Genomic DNA, 24,732 nt, shown 5'->3' on the forward strand with positions numbered 1-24,732 from the left:
GACGGCTGCACATTTGTCACTAGATTGTTCTTTGTGTGTAGTCCTCACTTCTTCCTATGGATGACAACAAAGAAAGCGTCACGTGCCTACAGAGCAACCACTTCCTGGCGACTGCACTAAAATTCAAATTTCTCATTGACATCATGTTCTGTGTTTCTGTTTCTCAGAATTCCTCCTCTTTTTTCCACAAGCGACACCTGTTCTGCTCTAGGAGCTGGGGATACAGCAGCGACCGAGACAGGCAAGTTCTCTGCTTTCAAGGAGTTTGCCATCTGGTAGGAAGATATTTTTCAAAGCAAACAAAATAAGGGGGTGTCCTAGCGGGTGCTTGGAGATCTGCGGTAGAGGGTTGGTGAGGGAGGCTCCTCTGGAGGAGCCAGCGCTCAGGCTGAGGCAGTAGTGACCAGACGGAGTGGCCAGGAGAAGACCTGGCAGTGCACTGTGTGCAAAGAGAACACGAGTCCTAAGAGGAGGACAAGCTGGTGGGTTCCTGCGGCAGAACGGGGTGTGGGCCCATGAACATGGTGGGGAGAGGGAGGAAATGAGACCGGAGAGCAGGCAGGGCACAGATTGTGTGGAACACTGGAGGCCCTAAGAAGGAGGTTGGATCTTGTTCTAAGCATCCTGAGAAACACTGGAGACTTTCGAGCACAGGAATAACATGCTGTGGTGAATACTTTAAGGAGAGCACTATAGCTGTTGCTGTGTGTAGGGTGTTAAGAATGGGAACAGGTGACGAGATGGAAGTCATTCAGGTGAGATGACAATGGCTCGGACGAGGGTGATAGCAGTGGTTAGATTTGGGGTTGAAGAGACAAGATACTTACTGATGATAATGAGATGGGCAGAGTGAGGAGTGTTACTTTCAAGGATGGGGTGAGGGTAAAATCCACAGTTCTGTTTTGGCCACAAAAGTCTTGAGATGCCTGTTAGATATACAAGTGGTGAGGCAAGTCGGGAGTTACTTAAATGTGTCTGGAGTTCAGGGCTGGAAATACAAATGTGGATTCCTTTACAAATTTGAGCCTGCCTCAGTTACAGTGAAAATAAAATCATTTAAAAATCTGGATGGATCCTAGAAAAATAAAAACTTGGGAAATGGCATTTTTAGAAGAGGCAAGTGGTCACATTATTTTGACTGCAGTTTTTGCATGAGCATGCATGGATGTATGAGGCACATATAACCTGTACTATATCAGCACAGATTATAAAAGACTAGTAAGTCCGAATACCAGGGCCCAAGGAACTTACAGCCTAGTGGACAGCATACACACACACACATGAACCAACACTTACAAGCTACTTCTTTGCCCTGAACTGTACAGAAGCCTTGCACGTCATCTTCTTGGATATTGAATGTGGAGGAGATCCTGTGTCTGATCCTTCGGGTCAGTCAGCCCTGGGGTTGGAGGGATGACGTGCTGCAGACGGATCACTCTTGGGTGCTAACGTGGTGTGCAAGGAACGTGGGAAAGATATGTCAGTACAGGAGACCAAAGGAGTCTCTAAGGGATCACAGAGGGCTCAGGGAAGACTTCGCCAGAGGTCATGTTTGGGATGCATCTTGAATGAGAAGTGGGAGTTTGCCAGGGGGCGTGGGAGGAGTTGGAAGACTGTTTTCATCAAAGGAGTTTTCCAGAGGGAAGGTATGTCCTGGAGAAAGACAGCCAAACAGTTTTCATCTGCGAACACACTGCCCTGTTGGACACACAGGTCAGCAGATCTTTGCTGGGTTAATGGAATTGTTCTTTTACCTCTGAAATCCGCCAGGCTTCCAGTATTTCATTTACGCATTAAAAACCCCAGATCATTGCATTTACCTGACTTGTGGTGACACGAAACACATTTTCATTTCAAGCTTTGACTGGAGTGTTCTTCCCCACACCCTCCCATCTCCCATCATAGAGAGAAGTGACAAAAACTGCAGAAGGGGATGATTGTCGCAAACTATAACCTGTTTCCTTTTATGTAAAAAAATATCCAAAATGATAATTATAGGTAATTACTACAGTGCAAAACCTCAGTCTGTTCACCCTCTCACCGACAGCGAGTTCATCTGGGCGTCGGGTACTGCAGCCTGGTGCCTCATTTTTAAACAGACTGGTGCTCTCTTCGCTTTTTTTTTTTTTTTTTTTTTTTTGCATTTATAACAAAATGCCTTTCGGTCACTTCTCGGACATAGTTTGTAGTGGCTGTCTCTTCCCAGCATACCCTTTAATGCCAATTTCTTCCTCTTCATTTTAATGACTCAACACAGATGTTGGATTAAAGATGGAAAAAGGTTGAGCGTAAAAGGGGATGCTAGTAATAATTACAACAGGACAACAAGCATACACTGAGTCTGTCCTGGGCAATATCACCAATGACCCACATGACCATTTACTGCTTGGGGGAGGGGGGGGCGCGGGTATCTCCTTACCTAAGCATTCTGACCCAATTTGATAGAAATAGGGTTAGGACCTACAGTCTTCAGAGTAATGCTCTGTTTGAAATTTTGGTCAAGTCTGGGGAGACTCACAAGTATTCGAAGGCAAGAATTTGATGAATTTCCCAAATGGACACATTTGATGGCTCCCCAGCTTTCTCTGCAAACCTTCACACATGTTAACCAACCTGAATTAAAAATGTATTCCTCACTTTATGGCCATTTAATTTAATTTATTTTTTTCAATCTTCATTGTTGAGATTATTACAGATGCCTCTTTTTTTACCCCCCATAGCTCCCCTCCATCCAGTTCCCACCCCACCCCAGGCCCTCGCCACCCTATTGTCTGTGTCCATAGGTAATGCATACATGCATGTAAGATCTTTGTCTATTCACTTCCCGCACCCTCCCAACCCCCCCCCCCCCCACACACACACACACACTCCCTTCCCTCGGAGAACCCCATTTCCATGCCCCTGATTCTATTCTGTTCACCAGTTTATTTTGTTCATCAGATATTTTATTCATTTGAGGAAGAAGAAGAAAAAGGTAGAGATAAAAAATTATGAACAACAAAGTGACAACAAATACATATCTATCAGCAAGTGAATGTAATTTATTTTTTATATATTTTTATTGATTTCAGAGAGGAAGGGAGAGGGAGAGAGAGAGATAGAAATATCAATGATGCAAAGAGAATCATTGATTGGCTGCCTCCTTCATGCCCCACACTGGGGATGGAGCCAGCAACCCCAGTATATGCCTAATTGGGAATTGAACCATGACTTCCTGGTTCATAGGTCAATGCTCAACCACTGAGCCATGCTGACCAGGCACTTTATGGCCATTTTAAATAAAGAAATAATTTTTTTAAAAAAGTAATTAAATAGAGATGAGGCTTACGCTAATAGAGGTTTCTAAAGCTGGACATTGAGTGAGGTGACCATACGTTTCTATTTGCCCAGGACAGACTCAGTGTATGCCTGTTGTCCTGTTGTAATTATTAATAGCATCCCCTTTTACTCTCAAAAGTTCTCGCACTGTGTAAAGTAAATCAGTTGTCCCCATTCTGACAGTATGGTGGGTTGCCCTAGGGTAGTCCACCCTGTCCCATCACCAGCCTATGTGCCCTGCTAAGAACTCCAGCCTGGCTGCAGAATTACAAACCATATGGCAGAGACCGTTGAGGCGGCTCCCCCATGGTCTGCTACGAATAGATGATCTGCAAATGTCAAGGATTTCCAGGATTTAAACACCCACTGAGCCACATCTGCCTACCACTAAGCAGTCCTGCAGTCCTTCAGCGGGCAGACTCCCACTTCGTTCAGAAGATTTCACCAGTGTTTGGGGTTACTTCCTATCACCACGTTTTTACAGCATCAGAACCTAGCCTGAGTAGCTTTTTTTTTTTCTTTCCCACTCACAAGCTGTATTGTTACTAGAGTGTGCTTCTTAAAACAAAGAATGTGTAACTCATTAAATGCCTTCAAGAAAAAGGAGATGTAAGGATCTAATTTTATTGACTGACATGGATGGCAGAGACACACAGAGCCTGCTCACATCCTTTGTAAAGTTGAGATTCAGAGACACTTCTTCACTCCCCCTCCCGCCATAGGAAGAGACGCCATCGCACATGTTTATTGACTGGTAGATCCAAAGATCTGTGGGCCATATGCATGCAAGTAAAACAACACAGACCTTGACTGAAGATGCTTCTTGTGAGATGTGTTTGGGAAATTTTTCTCTATCCAGAGCTGGTGCGACTTACATCGTTGATCAGTTGGCCTCAAAGACCTAACGGGTCATCTTGTATCCTCTAGGCAGGACAATGTTCACACCAACTCAGAAATGCTGTCTCAAAATACAAAAATAGGATAAAATACCCACTCCCCCTTAGTAACACATTTCATTCTACTCAACATCTCACCTCATTTTTATGCACTTTAATCCCAAAACTTCTTAATCTTGATGGATTATGTGCTTAATGGAGCAAGTGCTTGCAGTTAATCTAATACTAACAGAGCAATCACAACAGTAGCAAACACACAGAACTATGACATGCCAGGTACTGGCTCAGCATTTCACCTATAGGAACACATATAATCCTCACAGAAACCTAATGGGGGTAGGCGCTGTTAGTGCTGTTCTTTTACAGGCAAGGAAACTGAGGCTCAGATTCTGGCTCCGGAGCCTGTGTGCTTGCACGGCGTGTCAGTATTCTAGAAGGCACTCAGGGAACTGCAGCTGACAAGAAACATCTGTCAAGTCCAGTGTTGCTCTGCTCGCATGCACATGGTCGACAGGTCCTTGTCTTCTGCCTGTCTATAGCCATCCCTGTCCTTTAAGAACAGAGTCACATCTCTGCCCTCAGCTTTCTTCTCTTGAGACACAATATATCGAAATTCTTTTATGTCTTTCATTGTGAGGACCGTATCCCAAACATTTCATCATTTTGGTTGTTGTCTCCAAGAGCCCCAGAAAATGCTTCACCTGGTACCTTCAGCCCTATCCCACTTCAGCCTCACCGGCTAACGAAGAAAGGGGTTCTTGTTAAGGTTTAGGAATAAACAGGGGACTAGAAACAGACTCTGCTAGAATCCCCAAAGCCATTAACCATTTAGCCAGGAGAGCAAGGCAACCATTATTTCCTGATGCCTTTCAGTGACCGATGCTAGGTAAGTCGCTCAGTTTTTCAGAAGGAGAGATCCACACTAACACAACTATAATCCTAGTTAAAAATCACCCTTGGTCACCAGGGAAAGTATGCTGGTAGGAGACGTGAAAGCATGTACCTTAAGCAAATAAACAGATAAAGGAGAAACCATACCATGACTACAACTGGCTGCCGCACTATTTTGAAACCTCTCCTGCCTTTAGTAAATGTTGTACGATAATTGACGGTTGTGTTTTTTCCTTGTTTCTTGTGGTATTGTGGTCTTCCTCCTTAGAGGATAGTCATCCTTTTAAGTGGGATCCAACAACCTTCCTCAAAGGTTGGAATTCAAAACTGAGCCAAAACTACTTTGAAATGATATTTAATATCAGGTTGTCAGGGTTTTGGAATATGAAGGAGTCTGCATTAGGAGGTTACTTGCTAGTTACATTATTTGATTTTGTGTAAATTCCACGTCCATTCATAAGAAAAATTTAAAGAACCAGCACACAGACTGCACATAATAGCTGCCCCCCAAATGTTAGTTTCTCGCTCTACTGTGTGCTAATTTGTGCTTCCGCACGCACTTGTTAAAAATGCCGTCTGGCATTCTCAAAGTCACATTTCATGTTTGGTCTAGGTTGTCATATGAGATGTAAACATGAACAAATGACAGCTTTCATGGTGCTCAGTTTGAAGTGACTATTGCTGAAGACCGATGTTTCTCAAGGCGGGATATGTGTCTTTTGGTTGGTTCACATATGTACGTTATTAGGTGGTATACGAAGACCTTTAAGGAACATTTTATTAGCTGTATATTTACTTAATGTGTATTACAGGAACTTATTCCAGCCTACCAAATAATTTCATAAGTATTATTCCTTAAGATGAGGCCGAAGACAAAAGTAGACTTGAAGGAAAAATTAGAGTAAATAGGTCTATAGTTCAATATGGCAAGACTTTTGAGGGAGAGTCATAAATGTATGAAGTTTGGGATGCACCAATATAGGACATTTTGGTACCCAGGGGCTCTGATTTCCTTGGATTACAGATGGTTGTAGATAAGTGCCAAGACTCTTATTGCTCCTATTTCGATATCTTCTAGGTTTGTCTTTAGGTCTCAAATGTTCCTGCCCAATCTTGAGTCTTAGTCTTGTTCTTTCCTACCCATGGAATGAGCTTTACAAGTCTCTGCAGCTTTTTAATTTACTCTTGTTACCATTTCAGGTGATATCTTCTATAAAGCCATTTCACCCAGGCAGTCACTGAGCATTTGGTTTTTCTGTTACCCTAACTCAGACACTCTCTCCTCCCCGGCCCCTGGCACAGCGCTGCTCATGGCTAATCTATGTGATATGCTGGGTGTGGAATAGCCTGGCTTTCTACGGGGTGATCAGTCTGGGGCAAAACCAATTCAAGCAAATCACAGATCAAAGTAGGCTCAGAATTTGTTATTAGTTCTGCTCATAAATATTCTTCCTGCTATTCATCAGTCCAATCTAAGAAAGCTCACATTCTCTCATATTATAAATTATATCATCAGTCATCTGGGAACAATAGTGTTCATTTTTAGGTGGCTTGCTTCTTCATTAGTCAAAATCCCAATTTCATTTATTATTCTTGATTCTGGATTTAGATAAAATTACAAAGTCAAAGGCTACATGCATTTTAAATTTTGATATTTTGCCAAGTTGTCCTTGAGAAAAGTTGCATAATATCTCCCACCGTACACTTGATGACTTGCTTGCTGTAATTTTTGATGTGTCGGTTATAAAAGGATACTTCAGCCTGGCTGGTGTGGTCCAGTGGTTGAGCATCAACTCTGAACCAAGAGGTCATGGTTCAATTCTAGGTCAGGGCATATGCCCGAGTTGCAGGCTCGATCCCCAGTGTGGGATGTGCAGGAGACAGCTGATCAATGATTCTCTCTTATCATTGATGTTTCTATCTCTCTCTCCCTATCCCTTCCTCTCTGAAATCAATACAAAAATATTTTTCAGTGTTGTGTTAATCTGCATTTTTAAATTGTGAGTGATGTTTATAAAATTGTGAGAAGTTTTTCCTGTTTGTCCTTTTTTTTTGTCTTTTTGACTTCCTCCTTCCCTCCCTCCCTCCCTTTTTCTTTCTCTCTTTCCTTCTACTGATTTATAAGAGATCTTTTTGTATGTATTGCATCTAAGCAGTATGTATTGCAAATGTTTTATTCAAGTTTGCCTTTTTACTTTATTTTTGCTATTGTTTCCCACCAAGGTTTTAAATTTTGAGACAAATTTAATAGGTCAGTGTTTTCTTGTTTCTGGGTTTTATAGTTTCCTTAAAAAGACCTTACCTCAGAAATGTTTTAAGTATACCCATTTTAAAATTCAGATTTCTAATTTTTAAAAAGGTGTTCTATCTCTGACATGATACGTGGAGCAAGCAAGGGGAGCCCCTACCTCTGGCCTCCCTGGGCGGCCTCCGCTCCCTCGGCCTTCTCACTCTGTGCATCCCTTCGCTTTGGCTTCAGCTCCTGATCCCTGCCTGGGCCTCACTTGTTTGGGTGGCCCCTTACAACCTGCTGATTGGGCCTACAGGCCTCAGTCCGGTGCAATGCTGTTTGCTGAATGAGTGCACCATAGGGCCTACATTAAAGACTACAGAACCTGGGGCAAAATAATCGTTAACCATTGATAATTCTAAGTGTTGAGTTGAAATAGTCTTTTCTCATAGTGCAAGAATGGTTAAGTAGTTGAGGTTGCTGACAGTAAGGAGAAAATCAATTTTTTAAATTCTAACAAGATACTATAAACAAACTGAAGGATATATATTTAGCTACACTCTATTTTACAATATTTGAAAAGATTCAATTATAAGCAATTCCTTTTAAAAAGTTGCCATTGCTGTCTGGGATATAAGATGCTTGAAGTTTGAACTTCGACCTTTTGCCAGGAACCATAAAAAGCTTTGTTAGAGGTCGCTAGCAGGTGTTCCCACACTGTCTCCTCCCGCATTTCTGTGCATTTCCTCACAGTCTCTTCGCTTCTTACCAAATGCTCGCCATGTGACATTCATACACCGTTGTACTTGTTTTTGTGGGATTTCCCCCCCCATTTATCACAAAACAAGTCAAGTCATTGATAAACTATTATAGACATAGTTTTATCGCCCATTAGGGTTGGTTCTTTTTGCCAAACACTAGACCAGTTTTTGTAAGGTATCATGATAAGCCACTAACTAGCAATGCCTCTATTTTCTTTGAAGATCATTCAAATCTGGCCATTAAGAAATGAGAACTATTTTATGAAGACCTCACTAGGAAATTCCATATCATGTTGCAAAAAAATCCACTGTAATAGTTGATAGCATCCACTGTAGGGAAATTGATATACTTAATTTAAATATTTTAGGCTATATTTTAAAACCATAGTCTCTTACTGTATCTTCAAATGAAATGGAAAAAAAAAAAAAAAAGAACTGGGCTCCATCATCTGAAATCATTGGTCACAGACTTGGAGCACTTCTTAAGTCTTGTCAAGTGGTGTGCTGGAACTAGATGACACTAACTCGGGAATCACGAATGTGCGCATCTCTTCCCAACTATGTGTCTAGCGACCTCATGCTAATAGCCTGAAATTAGCCATTAGGGGAGTATTTACACAGTGGAAATTGGCAAATACTATACATCAACCAGGGCTTTATTTTCCAGAGAGCCAGTTTACCAGCACACCACTGGTTTCCAGCTACATACATCTTACAAAGGGAGGTGAATAACAGGCTACTACTTGAATAATTCACTTTCTGTGTCAATATTACTAGGTATCTAAAGGCTTAAGTAACTAAAGTCAACAGTTTGTCTTTAATTATAGAATTATTACCTAGTTCTTGACTTAGCAAGTGTAACTTAGCAATAAAATTTTAACTGGAAAAGGCAATAAAATTTTTGCAGGCCTGTCCCCTACCCTATGAGGTACCCCTACAAGAGGATAGCTGTTATTTTTGTCTACCCTGAAACTCTTCCCTCTTTTTCTGATTGATAATAGCATCTTGATTTTTTCCCTTGGCAACTCTTAGTCCACATGGCTTCAGAGGGAGGGATTGTTGACTCCACCTCCACTCTCCTCTCTTGCTCTCAGGATGTGCATATGATCCAGACTTGACCAGAGAGAAAGCCTATGACCACCACAATTTGTGCAGAGGTGAGCATGTGACTTAATTCTGGCTAATGGGATTGCTGCATTCCCATGAACATACCAATTGATTCAGGGAGGCATTTGACCCAAGGTACAGTGAAGTTTAGCAATTGCTTGTGCTATCAAGAAGAAGGAAACTGTTCCCACCTCTGTTGCTTAGTTGGTGTAGTGTAGGACTAAAGCTCTATGGTGCCATCTTTGCCACCATCACAGGATAACCTGCCCGAGTATGAAGCCAACACAAAGGCAGGTAGAACTGAGTAATAGAGATTCTTAATGATATCATTTGTGTTTCTGGATCCATCTATGCTGAATCAATAATTACATCGAGACATTTTATTTCCTTTTGGTTAAGTCATTTAAATTTTTGTCACTTGCAATTGAGAGCTCTCACTAATATCATTTATTTCTGTAATAACTCTAATGAAACTCAGCAGCCAACTTTTGAATGCATCTAGAGATAGGGCCCTAACTATTTTATGATGTAATTAATTGTGTTTTTTTTGTGATGATTCTGAATGTTAGAAAGTTTTACACTGATCCCAAACTTATCTCCTCTCGTGGGTCCTCTGTGTGTTATCAAGGGCAACACTTGTAAGCGTACATCTTTATCTGCCTTCTTGCCCTTCACAAACTCTGAGTTAATTATCATGCTTCTGCTAAATCTTCTCTAGCTAAACATACTTAGTCTCCTCAAAGTTCCTACATGATTTTTATCTTTCTAGTCATAATCTTCTGGAACACAACAGTTGGTCAACATCTTTTTTTAAAAGTAGCATACTCATAAACCCAATATTTTTCACAAGATTGAACAGAGTAGAGACAGATTATTACCCTGTTCTACCTGCAGGACTGACTATAGGTGAAATGCTGAAGGGGGGATATATATGGTGAAGATTTGGCTTCCACCCTGGCCAGTATGGCTCAGTTGGTTGGGTGTTGTCCCATGTACCAAAAGAGTGCCCATTCGATTACAGTCAGGGCACATGCCTAGGTTTCAGGCTTGATCCCAGTAGGGGGCATGAAGAAGGCAGCAGATCAATGTTTTGCTCTCACATTGATGTTTTTCTCTCTCTCTCTCCCTCTCCCTTCATCTCTCTCATAAAAAAATCTTTAAAAAAAGATTTGGCTCCCATTCCTATTTTTATTTATACTTCTATTTTCATTATTCCACCCCTTCAGGGTGTTTTTCACCCCAGGGGTCCTCTTACCTTTTGTCCCCTTCTCTTTCTACCTCACCACTGCTGCCCCCACGCACCTCCACGCCGCCCCCAGCCCCCAAGCTGCTCCTTATTACAACAAACAGTAAGAAAAGAATTTGACTCTTATATAGGCTGTCCCAAAAATATGAATACACACACTTTGAATAATTATAAAGGCAGTGTTTATTAAAATACATTTTATTTTAAAAATTGAGCTATCAGCTGTTAAAGTTTATATACATTTTTTTCTGGCAGGGGGCGGGGAGAGATACCCTGTATGTGCTCAGGAGTGTATATTTTCATATCCATAGACAAAGCCTTGTTTAATTTGAGCCAAAGAACAAACACTCCAATTGTGGCGTTTTAGCTGTTGTTGAACCATATTGGGAAGGTGCTGTCTTGCAATGATGTTTCAGGCCCCTACTTTATTCATAGACTCTTTGACATCCTTCAGCCTCCAGCAGCCTGCCCCCACACCTACTCTCACACTCACAGACTGCTTTCTGAGCTGGTGACACTCTTTTTCTTAAAGAAGCAGAAATACTTCTTGTTCTCAATGGAGGATAGATTAGAAAAAACAAAAACTTGAAAGCCGGCTTCATTTCTCCCGTGAAATGCACAAGGCCCTCCTATCACTGGGCCAGAGATGATGCCAATGTCCCAAATATTATCTGAGATAAGAATGAAGATTACATATTTTATACATGGCAATCCCTTTGTGATCATATATTTGGGTCATTTCAACCAATAAGTTCAACTCCTTAGGTTTGACCAGTCAATCAATCCATCTGATACTATCATTTAAATGATGGAAAATAGTACCTCAGTGCCTTTATTTTCATGTCAGAGATGTAGATTCTCTCTGGTTTTAGCATTCTTTTGATATTGCTAATAAGGGTTTTATGTCTGTTTGATTTTTTTGTGGTTATTGTATCCCGGAGACTAGCCCAATTCCTGGTTCTCCAGAAAAATTTTGCAGTTGTTTATAAAAAATTAGCATGTAAATAAAAATATTCAGAGCAATATCACAAAGCTACATACAACTGCTGCTCAAATTTTTGGTTCTTTAGCAAGTTTAATGGAGTTTTTCCATAAGGCCTATTTATGAAGGGAAACTTATGATAATGTGGGCCCATCTTGTACTAAATCCCAGGATAGTCATTCTTAGTGGAAGCAGAAAGACTTCTTTATAATACGGCTTTTCCCTGCGTCAGTGTGCCTTGGAAGGAGACCACCAGGTCAGCATCATAGTGGCATCCCTGTGTACACACACACATTGATTTCCTCAAGCAATGGAGGATTTTCACCAAGTTGGCTTCTCAAAAATCAAAATTTATTTTTCCTCTCGGTCGGTTTACGTGTTAAGAATCCTTTCCAAATCACTTCCCAGTCTCTCTCCATGAAACCGCCACTGCTCCATGGAAACCTAGGGTACTTGATGGAGTGAGTGAGATACAATGATAACTCCCTCTGTCTGTTTTCTCTTTTGAATAAACAGGTCTTTTCTAAGGGCGCTGCTGGTGGTTTGATCCTTGGCACTGACTCTCCTCAAAAACGTGTCTTACAAGGGCAAGAGTAGAATGAGCACCTTTCAGAGCCCTTTCTGTTTGTTTAGTTTCTTGATTATATGAAGTGCATTAAAACCAGTCCAAGGCCCATTAACATAATTTTCATGCATGTTAGTTCTGGCAAAACACACTAGGCAGGAACCGTATGATAAATGAGATAAATAATTTTGATGGAGCAGTGAAATAAAATAAACTTTTGCTGTTTAAGAAAACAAACCATGACTAGTGGTGTGTATGGGGATTAGTTTGTGTTGGGGTGGCATTCTGAGGGTGGCCTCGCATCCTTAGAATGTTCTGGGGAGAAAGAGCCGCTGTCTAAATCCAACAAGGTCTAGTTGTAGCTTTAACACAAGACATTATGAAGCCCATTAGCCTTTATTTAGGGCTTGATTACTTAGGCGATGGATTATGTGAGGGTCCCTGTTACCTCCTTTCCTTGTCTGCCTGTTAGCACTTTGCCTAAAGAATGGTCAAGGACAGACAGAAGATACAAAATCTGTATAAGTTCACATTAGAGTTATTAACACCTTGGGGAAGAAATCGTTGGGGCTGAGTAGAATCTTTTTAACAAGTTTCATTTTGTATAGTTAGCAGATTACAGGTTGTTGTATGAGCTGGCCATGCTGAAAGTATCTATCAGAGTTAGTAGTAGAATAAGGTTCATAGGGCCTTGGCCAAATACACAGCCTTCTTATTAGCTAGGCCTGGAAAACACTCTTCAAAAATGATACTACAGTCTGTGTGTCCCCCAGTCACGAAAGCTAGAAAGAACTTCAGCTGAGGCCTTGAGAGTTTGAGTTTTTTCTTTTCAGATTTTTAAAATGGAAATAAGGTGAATTGTTTCACAGTGTCTATTGTTCTGATGTCACCTGGGTTTGTGTCATCGAGACCTCCTCCAGTGCAGGCCAGTGTTTCTTAGATGAAAGAGGGAAAATTCCACGCAAGTACGCATGCCCTGGCAGAAGACCGTGAAATGACACTTGTGTATGTTTGGGATTTTCTTTTTACTCCTTAAAGACTGAGCAACTCAGAGAAACTCAGGGCAGAAAGTAAAGTCAATGAGATTATTGGGATGATTTCTGGATTTCACATGGCCTTGCCAATGTTGCCATTGTAGCATCATTAATAACTGAACCGGTTACAGACCACACGTGACAGGAAGCCCTTGAATTTCTGCTTTCAAACCCGTGGAAAAATACAGCACCGTATCTCTGCCATCTACATCCCATTCTATCCTGTCTACAGGACAACACACCTTCTACCCTAATAAAGTCCTCATCATCTCAATAGTCTGTAATGTTGATGCTGGGAAAAGGTGGCAGCATGATTCTGGGGTTTTCCTAACTTTCCTGCAAAAAAACATGGAGCGAATTGTATATAAATTACATTTCAATAAATCTGTAAAAAATATATGTGTCAGAAAAAAAATATCTTTATATATATATATATATATATATATATATATATATATATATATATATATATATCAGAAAGCTCAGGGTTCTGAATTATAGAGAAAAACCCAGAGCAACTAGATCATAAACCCAATATTCATGGACACCATGTATTTAAAAAAACAAGGGAACAAGGTAAACCAGTGAACCCTAAATATGAGCAAGAAGACCAGTACTTTTCTGGCATCTGTGTAAGAGAAAACAGAAGGATGCAACGGGGCTGGATTTGATAAATATGAGAATGGAAGAACCCATAGTAGATGAAACTGGGAACTTAAAGCAGGTCAATTTGATAACAACAGCTGAGATGGTCAGGTGTTTGCCTACCTCAGTTGCTGGTGATACAGGTTTCCAACGTTAAGGCTTAAAGTGACTGGATCAGTGTAACCTCTGGGAGCTCTTGAAACTGACCCACCAGGGCCCTCTTCCAGCATAGAGTGTCACACTGAGGAGATGAAGAGAAGAGAAGGTTCACATCAAAGTGGACGGTGGGAAAACCAGAGCCAGGAAGTACTAGAGAGGAAGCTGCTGGTCTGTGTGTGTAGCAGATTTTATTTTTAGAACAGTTTTAGATTTACAGAAAAAATTAAGAAGACAGTCCAGAGTTCCCATATATTCCCCACCCAGTTTTCCCTATTATTAACTTCTTCAAATCTGTATTAGTATGATACAGTAGTTATAATTAATGAATCAATATTAATACGTTATTATTGACTTATGTCCATACTTTATTCAGATTTCCTTAGTTTTTACCTAATTTCTTTTTGTGTTCCAGGGCCCATCTAGGACACCACATTACATTTAATTCCTTAGGAGAAATAGGAGGTGAAAAAGAGAAAAAAATTAAAGTTCAAAAGAAACAATGAAAGAAATAAAAAATATTCAAGACAATGAGAGAGATATTTGAAAATAGGCAAAGAAAAGAAAATATGCAGATAAGAGGAGCCCCTAAAGAAGAAAACCGATGCACGTCTCCTCGTGCTCCTCTTGGCTATAACAGGGTATCAGACTTTCCTTGTTTTTTGATGACCTTTGCAGTTTTGAGGAGTATTTGTCAAGTATTTGTAGCTTCCATATGTATTTTTAAACAATCTACAAAAAAAACAAACAAAAAAAAAACAGAGGGGGGGATCGCTGTGAATTAGAAAAGTCTTGTGAACCAAGACTCTTCCTAAAAGTTCAGAAAAACTAATTTTACATAAAAATTGGCAACAGAAAATTTTTGAGGTCAAATTCTATATAAAGTTACTTTAAGAAAAAAGAGGATTAAGAACAGATATAGGCAATAAAATATACCAGAAAGATAGGTGCAAAAATTATAAAACTATAATATACTATTTTTTTAGAAAAGCAAAATATTTTAAAATATTTATTCAAAACATGAAGAAACAACAATTTGAAAAACTCAGAAGTCAGGGAAGAGGCATCAGAAATAATCTATACTAATAAAAGGGTAATATGCTAATTAGACTGGATAGACTGGATGTTATTCCAGGTGCCTGTGGCTGGCCAGAGGCGGGGACGCCTGGGTCCAGGTTGCCTTTGGCTGGCCGGAGGGGGGAAACCTGGGTCTCAGGTGTGGGGGCCGAGGCAGAGGCGGTTAGGGGTGATCAGGCAGGTGAGTGGTTAGGGGCGATTAGGCAGGCAGGCAAAGGCAGTTAGGGACGATCAGGCAGGCAGGCAAAGGCAGTTAGGGGCAATCAGGCAGGCAGGTGAGCGGTTAGGAGCCAGCGGTCCCGGATTGCAAGGGGGATGTCCAACTGCCAGTTTAGGCACTAAACTGGCAGGGATCAGGCCTAAACTGGCAGTTGGACATTCCCTGAGGGGTCCCAGATTGGGAGAGAGTGCAGGCTGGGCTGAGGGACCCCACCCCCCATGCACAAAATTCATGCACCAGGCCTCTAGTTTAAAATAAAAGAAAAACAAAGGCTAAATTAGAAAAAAACGAAAGTGAAAGAGTGAATTAACATATAATTCCTTAAGAGAAATAGGAGGTGAAAAAGAGAAAAAAAATAAAGTTCTAAAAGAAATAATGAAAGAAAGAAAAATATTCAAGACAATGAGAGAGATATTTGAAAAGAGTCAAAGAAAAGAAAATATGCAGATAAGATGAGTCCCTCAAGAAGAAAATCTATGCCCAGGAATATAAAATTTCAGAAAAAGTTTCTGAAATATAAAAAAATTTTAAAAAACATTTCAAAAAGAACACTGTGCTCCTTCGAGTATTAACCCAGAATGACAAACACCAAGAAAAATCTTGTAAAATTACTGAACTTTAATAAGAATCCTAATCCTTTGTGTATATAGGCAAAGAAAACCTATGACATTTAAGGAAAATCCAATTATATTATCATCAGACTTTACAACAGCAATGTTTTATGACAGAAGAAAATGGTATAAAATACTTCAGACACTCAAGGAAAGAAAATGTGTGCCAAGATTTTGTATCTAGCAAAGCTGACTTTCAAATAAAAAGGCACAAAAACTTGGAATCAACATAGAACGACTTTAAATATTGACCCATGAGCCCTGTAGAAATTTCATTGTCCTAGATTTGTATTGGAATACCAGTAGGAACTTATGAGGTGTGGTATTTTACACACACACACACACACACACACACACACACACACACATTTCTGGTGGAATTCCCTAGCTCTGCTCACTGAAAAGGCCTAGAAATAATAACCAATTCAGAAACAATGGATATCCTTAGGACCCAGAGGTGGTCTTGAAATATCATGCTCCTCTAATAGAAATCAGGATCTATTGGAGAAGGGCTGATCCCAAGACATACTAGATGAGTCTGGGTGTCTTATAATACCGGATAGCAAAGAAGTTATCTAACATTAGTAGGGCCATGTAAACCAGGGTCTTGAAGACAACATTTCCACTGACCAATTTGAGCTTCAAAATGGATAAGAACTGCAAAGGTTTGACATCCATCAAATACATTTAAATCTGTGAGTGCATCATTACATATATGTACTTATATATTACACTAGTTGGTCACCTTTTGAAGAAAAGAGGGACCAATTCATTGCTTTAAAAAATGAGCAATTAAAGGAGAAGAATTGAGCATTTATGAACCCTGCCTTTGTGAACCACACCACTAGGTATCTCCTCATAAAATTATAGCTAACAACGACAACAAAAACCCTATAAAATGATACAGTTCGAATGTCACAATTTTGTAACTCCTAATGAATGAATAGATTCAGGCATTAAATCAGTGTCTGCTTACATAAAAAAAAAAAAAGTGAAAAGCCAGATGTTATATGCTTCTTGATGGAAAAACACAACAGCATCCAGAACTTTGCCAAACAGAGTCTGATCCAGTCCCGGGCCCTGACGGCCCATTTGCAGGAAATACCAGGGATGGAGGAACATAACGAACTGCAGGCACCAAAGGTATGCAATCGGCAAAATCCAGCCTGTGAGAAACGAGGGTTCAATAGCCTGATGTTTATTTGTTTGTTTGTTTATTTTTAAAGATAAATTATAAGAAAAAAAATAAGGCATAGAGGATAATTGGTAGATTAAAAGAGATTGAAAATATATATCAGATTTTATTTTTCTCCTCATTTTTATATATATTTTATTGATTGTTTTACAGAGAAGAAGGGAGAGGGATAGTTAGAAACATCGATGAGAGAGATCGATCAGCTGCCTCCTGCACGCCCCCTACTGGGGATGTATGACATGCTTTTATCAGTTATCAAAGTGGTTGGGACCTCAAATGGTCAGGAGTCCTTGACAAGAGCACCTGGAGAAGCCGTGGGTCCCCCCTGCTGCTGCTGGACCGCGGCCGTGCCTTCAGCCACCTGGGGAGAAGGTCCCACTTTCTGGACCCCAGTGACAGACCTGTGTCCTCACCCCCACGCTGTCCCCAGTAGTAGGATTGGGCCATGGAAGGAGCAGAGGGTCCCTGAGCTCCAGACAGGTAGGTCTTTGCTTTCAGCTCGTGCCGGTATCTGGGCGAACAGAGGCCTGTCCCTTTCTTTCCGTGTTAGAACAGTGAGCCCCTGGGTTTCCAGATACCGGTCTTCGAGTACCGTCCACAGTCTTTCACAGGCCTGCTGCCATTTCCACTACCACTTCCTTCATGTTTTCTTCTTCCATAAAGTGACATTTAAAAAGCGACGTGTGTGGATTTACAGCCCGCACTCCCATGCTTTTACTTTTAAGTTTATTTAAAAATGGAAATGCCTGTGAAGTGGGTTCATAGTGGTAATTACGTTTTCATCCGTAGTGCGTTTCTCATGATGAGACCAGCAGGGCACCCCTGGGTGGTGCTGACTCAGAGGTCTTGGGGAGGCCATGGGGTTCTGCAGGTTAACGAGCTTCACAGTTGATTCTCACGCAGAGTAACGTTTGAGAACTACTGCCCCAGTAAAGTTGTCTTCCACGTACCACCTAAAGGAGTGGCATGCACATCATACTTCGGGAAACATTAGATTTAGAACTTAATATGCACAGGCTTTGAAGAAAGAAGGCTTGTATTGGTTCTTGGCTCTGATATTTTTCTTTCTTTTTTTAAAATATATATTTTATTGATTTCAGAGAGAAAGGGAGAGAGAGAGAGAGAGAGAGACATCAATGATCAGAGAGAATCATTGATCAGCTGCCTCCTGCATGCCCCACACTGGGTATTGAGCCTGCAACCCAGGCATGTGCTCTGACTGGGAATTGACCATGATGTCCTGGTTCATAGGTCAACGATCAACCGCTGAGCTATGCTGGCTGGGTGCTCTGATATTTTTCAATGGTGTGTGAAAGTAGCTAAGTTCCTATTTCCTCATATGTAAAGGGGTAGGAGAAAACTGACCTCATAGGCTTTTCATAAGAATGATACAAAGTTCTGTTGATAATAAAGTGTGAGCCCAGAGAACACACTCTATGCCCTTTTCCCGGGCTCCTCTGTATTCCGAGTGCTAGTCTAGGCTTAGCATGAAATTATTACATAACCTGAGGCAAATCATTCAACTTATTTGAAAAAGTTGTGTTTTTGATCTATTAATTCCTACCAATTCTCTAGGAAATTCAGGGCAAACAAGCCATGCGCCATCTTGGAAACTGGTGATCACTGAGAACTGCACAGCTCTGTGGGGAGCAACGGGAACCTGGAGTGAGCACTCACCTTGACCCCATGTAGTTTCATGAATGCTCAGGCAGCAACGCCTTCACTCCCTTCTGACCATGAGTGTGTGCCACACAAAGCCTATATTGAAAAGAGCTATTTTTTTCCTACCTCTAAATAACTATCACACATCATTTAGCTTTTCGTCACTTGAACACAAAGTTGTGTTAAAACATTCTAAATGAATTGGCCAATTATCTGGACATTTCAGATCCAGAAACACCCAGTAGACACTGAATAGTTAGACCATTTGGGGTGACTAAAGTTTTTCTTGTGGCATCCAGAATAAATCTTTGTTTACACATCAATGATGTTGAGAGCACAAAGAACAAGGGTTAAAATGTGAGAGTTCATATGTTCACTTCACTCACGAAAATGCCAAGCTTACCTCATTCAGAGTGTAGTTAGTTCTGAGTAGTTTTAGGGGCAAAAGGCAGTCATTTTAGGGAAAAAGAATTGATGGTTACCTATTAGGAGCCTGGTCAGATACCTGTGGCTGTCTGCTTTTCATGAGGATGGAAATCATTTAGTTCTTGGGCCAAGCATAACATTCCTTTTATTATTCCTTTGAAGCGAAACTTAATTCTTTGTGTATGTTTTAAAAATATGGGGCCTCAAAGTGAAAGTCTCACATTAAGTGAAACATGAGACAGGTTAACTATTGATGATCATAATATGTAGGTGATGTAGGTGTCCAGATGATGGCTTGAGAATCTGGGCTGGGTGTATTGGTGGGAAAGCCTTGCCAGAAATCTGTTACATTATTACTGATTTCAATGGAAGGCTAAACTTATGTTGATAAGAAACAGAATTTAAAGAGAACTCTTTTACTATATAGGTGGTTTAAAAATGTGTTCTGGTCGCTTTATTGTCTTTGAAACTTAAAATGTGTATTAATACTCACTTATAAACATCAAACGTTGTAATGATTCTCTTTCTGGACCACCTTTTTATTCTACTACTAGTGGCCTGGTGCATGAATTTGTGCACATTGAAAGGAAATTAATTAGAAGAAATATTTTAATATCGTTATTTGCCCTTTCTCTATAATAGAAGTGTCAGAGATGAAAGAAAATTAGTAAAATGTACATGAAAATAACATATAAATTAATTAATAAATAACAACGTGATATAATGAATATTTTTATGAAATTTTTACTATCAGAATCTTCATTTGTCATTAATTTTTTAAAATATGCCAGGTATTCTGGAAAATTTATATCATTTGGACAAACTTTACCTTTGCTGCAACATTGAGTACATTTTCCATCAGATGGTTTTTCATCAGAGAAATTTAGTGATAGGCAAAATTGACGTGTAACATTCATTCCACCACAACTATGTTTGACAATTACATCCTCATTTACTTCATTTTTGCTGTGAAGGCAGTTGCTACCAGTATTGGTAGTACTTATTGATGACAGTTTTTCAGACATATTCTGTCAACAACGCTGCTTTCTTTGGGGCCGGCCTGCCTAGAAGGGACCGCAGGAGGGCATCAGGGAGTGTCTGGTCCCGTATCACCCTGCCAGCCCCTTCTCACATCCCCAGCCTCGTGGCCCCATCTCATGCCCCCAGCCTCACAGCCCCACAGCCCCACCTGGCACCCCACCTTGGCCTGATGCTGCCCACTCACCTCCTCCGCCATCCTTCCATGGTTCTGCTCTTGTCAGGGCCCATTGGGGCTGGCAGTACTTCCACTGCTGCCCGCTGCCAGCACTGCATTGCTGACACCAGCCATATTCCACACCACCCCCTGGAGGTCAGTGCACATCATAGTGAGTGATCGAATTCCCGGTCTCCTGGTTGAACTCCCGAGGGGACAATTTGCATATTAGGCTTTTATATAGAGAGATTCCTATAAATGTTCCTTTTCTACCATGGAAAAACAAAAGAAACACCAATGGTGTGATAAGAACACAGTAAATTTAGATATTGGTGAATAGACATGCTCAATCAGAGCTGTCTGCTACTCACCCTAATGGAAAATTTACACCTAACTAATCATGTTTCAATATAGAAATTAAGAAATGGGGCATAATTCTGGACATTGCAAATTCTAAAACAACCTAAGATATGATCAATCTGTTGCAAGGTGAGTTCAGGCATGGACCAACTAGACACCTAATTGGAATGCTGTGAGTTCCTAGATAGTCTTCCATGGTTGGCAAACTGCTGCTCGCGAGCCACATGCAGCTCTTTGGCCCCTTGAGTGTGGCTCTTCCTAAGCCTTAGGAGTACCCTAATTAAGTTAATAACAATGTACCTACCTATATAGTTTAAGTTTAAAAAATTTAGCTCTCAAAAGAAATTTCAATTGTTGTACTGTTGATATTTGGCTCTGTTGACTAAGGAGTTTGCCGACCACTGGTCTAGGTGAATCTAGCTGACATACCACTTCTTACCTGCATTGATTATTCTAATCCCACAGTTTGAAAGAACCTGCTGGGAGCTCCTTGGTTGTGGAAACATCCTTTAGCTGGGGAGAGAGGATCTGGGCTGGAGATCCATGAAGCTACAATGTAAATCACTAGGGAAGCTTTTCAGTGGATCGGGGTATCCACTGATAATACTTTGCTTTCTCTAACACGTCTATAAGGAGAAAAACACCTAGGCTGAATTGGGGTTGCCCAAGATGGTAAGACACCTCAGGCTCATTCATAGTCCTACCTAAATGTTGGAGGTAGTTATGAAATATGAGGTAGGATGGATTGCACTCATAGTCCAAACTTCAACCGACATTAAACTGTAAGCAGTAGTTTACATGCATAAAAACCACCCAGGAGCTTATTTAAAATGTACATTCTAAGACCTGAGTTCCACCGATTCTGATTCAATAAATCTGGAGACTCATGGGAACACCTTAACAAGCACTCCAGAATGTCCCATACTGGTGATCCCTAGTCCACTTTTCAGGAAGAAATACTTTAAGGAATCATGCACTTGTCATCAGACCATTTTTTGCAGATACTGCTACACAATATAGGCTAGGCAGAAAACAACAAAGGAGAAATTTAAAAGCCCACTCACAAATGATTCCTTAACATGCCTGAAATCTCTTAAGTACTCTCTGGGGAGGGACAGGTTGGGGAATTAGCAAGAATGGCCACTAATTGCTGTGGTGTCCCCAGTGAAAATCAGTCAGAACTGTGAGAAATTATTTCCCATCTCCTTTGAAAGCTAGTCTTTAGATATCTACCCTTCTCCATCAGAACTCACGACTATACTCCCAATATGCTCTCTCCACGGAGGTTCTGCCCAGTGCCTGACATCATGGAAAACTGAACCACACAGGCTTGTTTGAAAGTGATGAAGCATTTCAAAGAAAGGCAATCCACCCTAAGTTAGATCCCCACAGTTCTTTCCTTGTGCTGATTGGGACAGGTGGAGAGACCTTCCAAGAACTTTTGGTAATAGAATCTCCTCCTCTCCCCCCACCCTTTTAAGGTACACTTGCTGTGAGTTGTCAGATTGAGTTGATTTGTGGTGAGCAGGCATCTAGGCTGCTTGCTCTTCCTGTTGTGCTGAGAATCTCCTCAGGACTTCTATGGAACTAAACTCTTTCAGTTAATTAATGAAAATAATAAACAGCTGTTAATCTCAGAGCACCTGGCCCTCCTTTGAAGTTTTTCTAGACTCTAAATGGTAGAAAATTGTATGAAATAAAGAAGCTAATTCTAGGGAGATTCCTCACTAGACAAGGTAAGACACAGAAGGGAATATATCTGATGTTTTGCCAAGAGCTATCTTTTAACTCTTTTTTTCCTCCTGGCCTTAGTGCTTAGGTGAAATAGGCCACCCTGTGAGTCTAAAGACGGAGGACATTTGCTGATGGCTTTACAAGAGAGTTGTAATTGCTATATTTTTGTTCAATTAGTGTTTTTAACTTCATAGTGAAGACACTAGATAAAATTATTTTACAGCTAACATTTTTTAAAAAAATTTTTCTATTAAACAGTGTTCCTTAAACTGTAGTGTGCATACAGATTTCTTGGAAAGCTTGTACAGATTTAATAATGTGAGGTTGAGCCAGAGATTCTGCATTTCTAACAAGTTCCCAAGCAATGCCAATGCTGCTAGGATGGGACCCACACTTTGAGTATTACCAGACTTGTGGTAAGTAAATAGTGGTTTAAGATTTTTGGACTTATAGCACTCCTTTCAGTTCTATAATATAGTCCCTCTACTTAAACAAAATAAAGACTCTGACTACCAAGCATTTCATAGTTGTGTGTCTTTATCCCATAATTTTTGAGGGACATGCCTGATGTGACCATTGTAATACTAGTAAATGACATCAATATATACCTTCAATCTGCTGTTGTGAAACAAAATGACAGGCCCTACAAGTTTTAAATGGCCAAATATACATTTTTCAAAAGGTTTTCTCATCATTGATGTGTGCAGAAGAATTACAGAAATGCGTGCCTTTCACAGAACTTCTGGTAAAGAATACTATAGTTGTTGCTCTTCAAACGATTGAACTTTCACTGAATTCTTTTTGATCTCTGGGGTCTCAGAAGGAGCTTGATTTGTCCAGCTTTCTCACAAGTTAATGCACTAAAAACCACTGAAGTAAGTATCCTCATCACAGCATTCTGCTCACCTCCCTTCTACATTGGAAATTTAAACCAAAATCATCTGTGTGGGAAGGTTTTTAGTCAATGTCCAATTCTTCTACATTAATTTATACTGTATGGGATACTTTAGAAATATAAATACACATACGTTGAAGAAACAGGGATATGTGATCAGAAGTGTGCTTTCTACATTCCAATGACTTAACATATTCAAACAAAACTTGAAATTGGATAAGGCAGTTCCTTTCGTGAGAAGTAGGTCAAGGGGGCAGCTGGAAGGGTATAGTGAAAAGAACACCGTTGTTTTGCTCTCTATCCATAATCTACTTTTCCTGAATGAAAAAAATCATAGTTTTAATAGAGGTAGCTCTCTAAAGTTGTAGGGGGTAGGGGGGTTGTCACCCTAATCTAAGCACAAGTTAGGAGAATGAAAGCCATCTCTTTGTAATCAGGAATTAGAACTATTAGAGGAAAAGAAATTTTGCTCATGAATAATGAAAAACAAAAAGATGATTGTCCTTAAGAAACTGAAGTGTAAAGAGTGAAGAGGATAGACCTGAGATGCCCAAAGGTCACGGGTTGGTGGGTGACAAGATGGTTTCTGCTGCCTGTCTGAGTGGATGTAATTCTGAGACCCCCAGCCTCCCTGCACAGTCAGCACCATTCTCAGACGTATCTACAGGACCACGAGGGGATGGAGAAACTACAACAGTTCTAGGGCTTAGAGGCAGGACGTGGAGCTCTATGCCTGGGAGTGTTGTCTTATTTGTACTAAGTTGATTTCCTGTATGTTGCAACAATTGGTAAGTTTTCTAGTCTATGCGAACACTGGTGTGTAATGTTGAATACATCCAGGCCTTGTGTCAGAAATCTAATGACACTTTCCTGAATCTGTTCCCATAATCATTGGTGGCAACTGAGCCCTGTTCAGCCAAGTAGGGTGGGCCTAGTCTTTAGGACTGGCCTCGATCCATAGCGAGTGATAGGAAGATGATATTCAGTTTCTTCTTCAGGGCTCATTCTCTCATCTGTCTGCTTTTTCTGCTTTCCCAGATGTTACGGTGGCTGCCACAGAGCTAACTTGTTGTGTAATCCCCAAATGTGGTCCCTCCTTGTCTGCTTCCATCTGTAAGGAAAGATATATATACTGAGTGGCCAAATTATTATGACCACCTGATGTTTGTAGGCAAATTAGCTATAATTTTGCACTGAAGTTGCTAGAGGGCCAGACCATTATAAATAGGAAAGTTGGTTGTTTACCACGACAGTAGAAGTGATTTTTTTTTCTGAAGATATGGGTAAACAATGCGATTTAACAGTCTTTGAATGTGGGATATATTTGAACGTGAATGGCCAGATTATTATGACCACCTGACGTTTGTAGGCAAATTAGCCATACACTGCATCCTATGGGATATGGAAGCCAAAGGCCTGTTCAAACACCTTTGCTGTCTGCAGTTACCAAGATAAAACATCTCCAATTCGCACAGGAACACAAGGATTGGACAGTCGAATATTGGAAAAAAGTCATGTGGTTCGAT

The sequence above is a fragment of the Myotis daubentonii genome, chromosome 1 (genome assembly GCF_963259705.1).
Source record: "Myotis daubentonii chromosome 1, mMyoDau2.1, whole genome shotgun sequence".
Classification (NCBI taxonomy): domain Eukaryota; kingdom Metazoa; phylum Chordata; class Mammalia; order Chiroptera; family Vespertilionidae; genus Myotis; species Myotis daubentonii.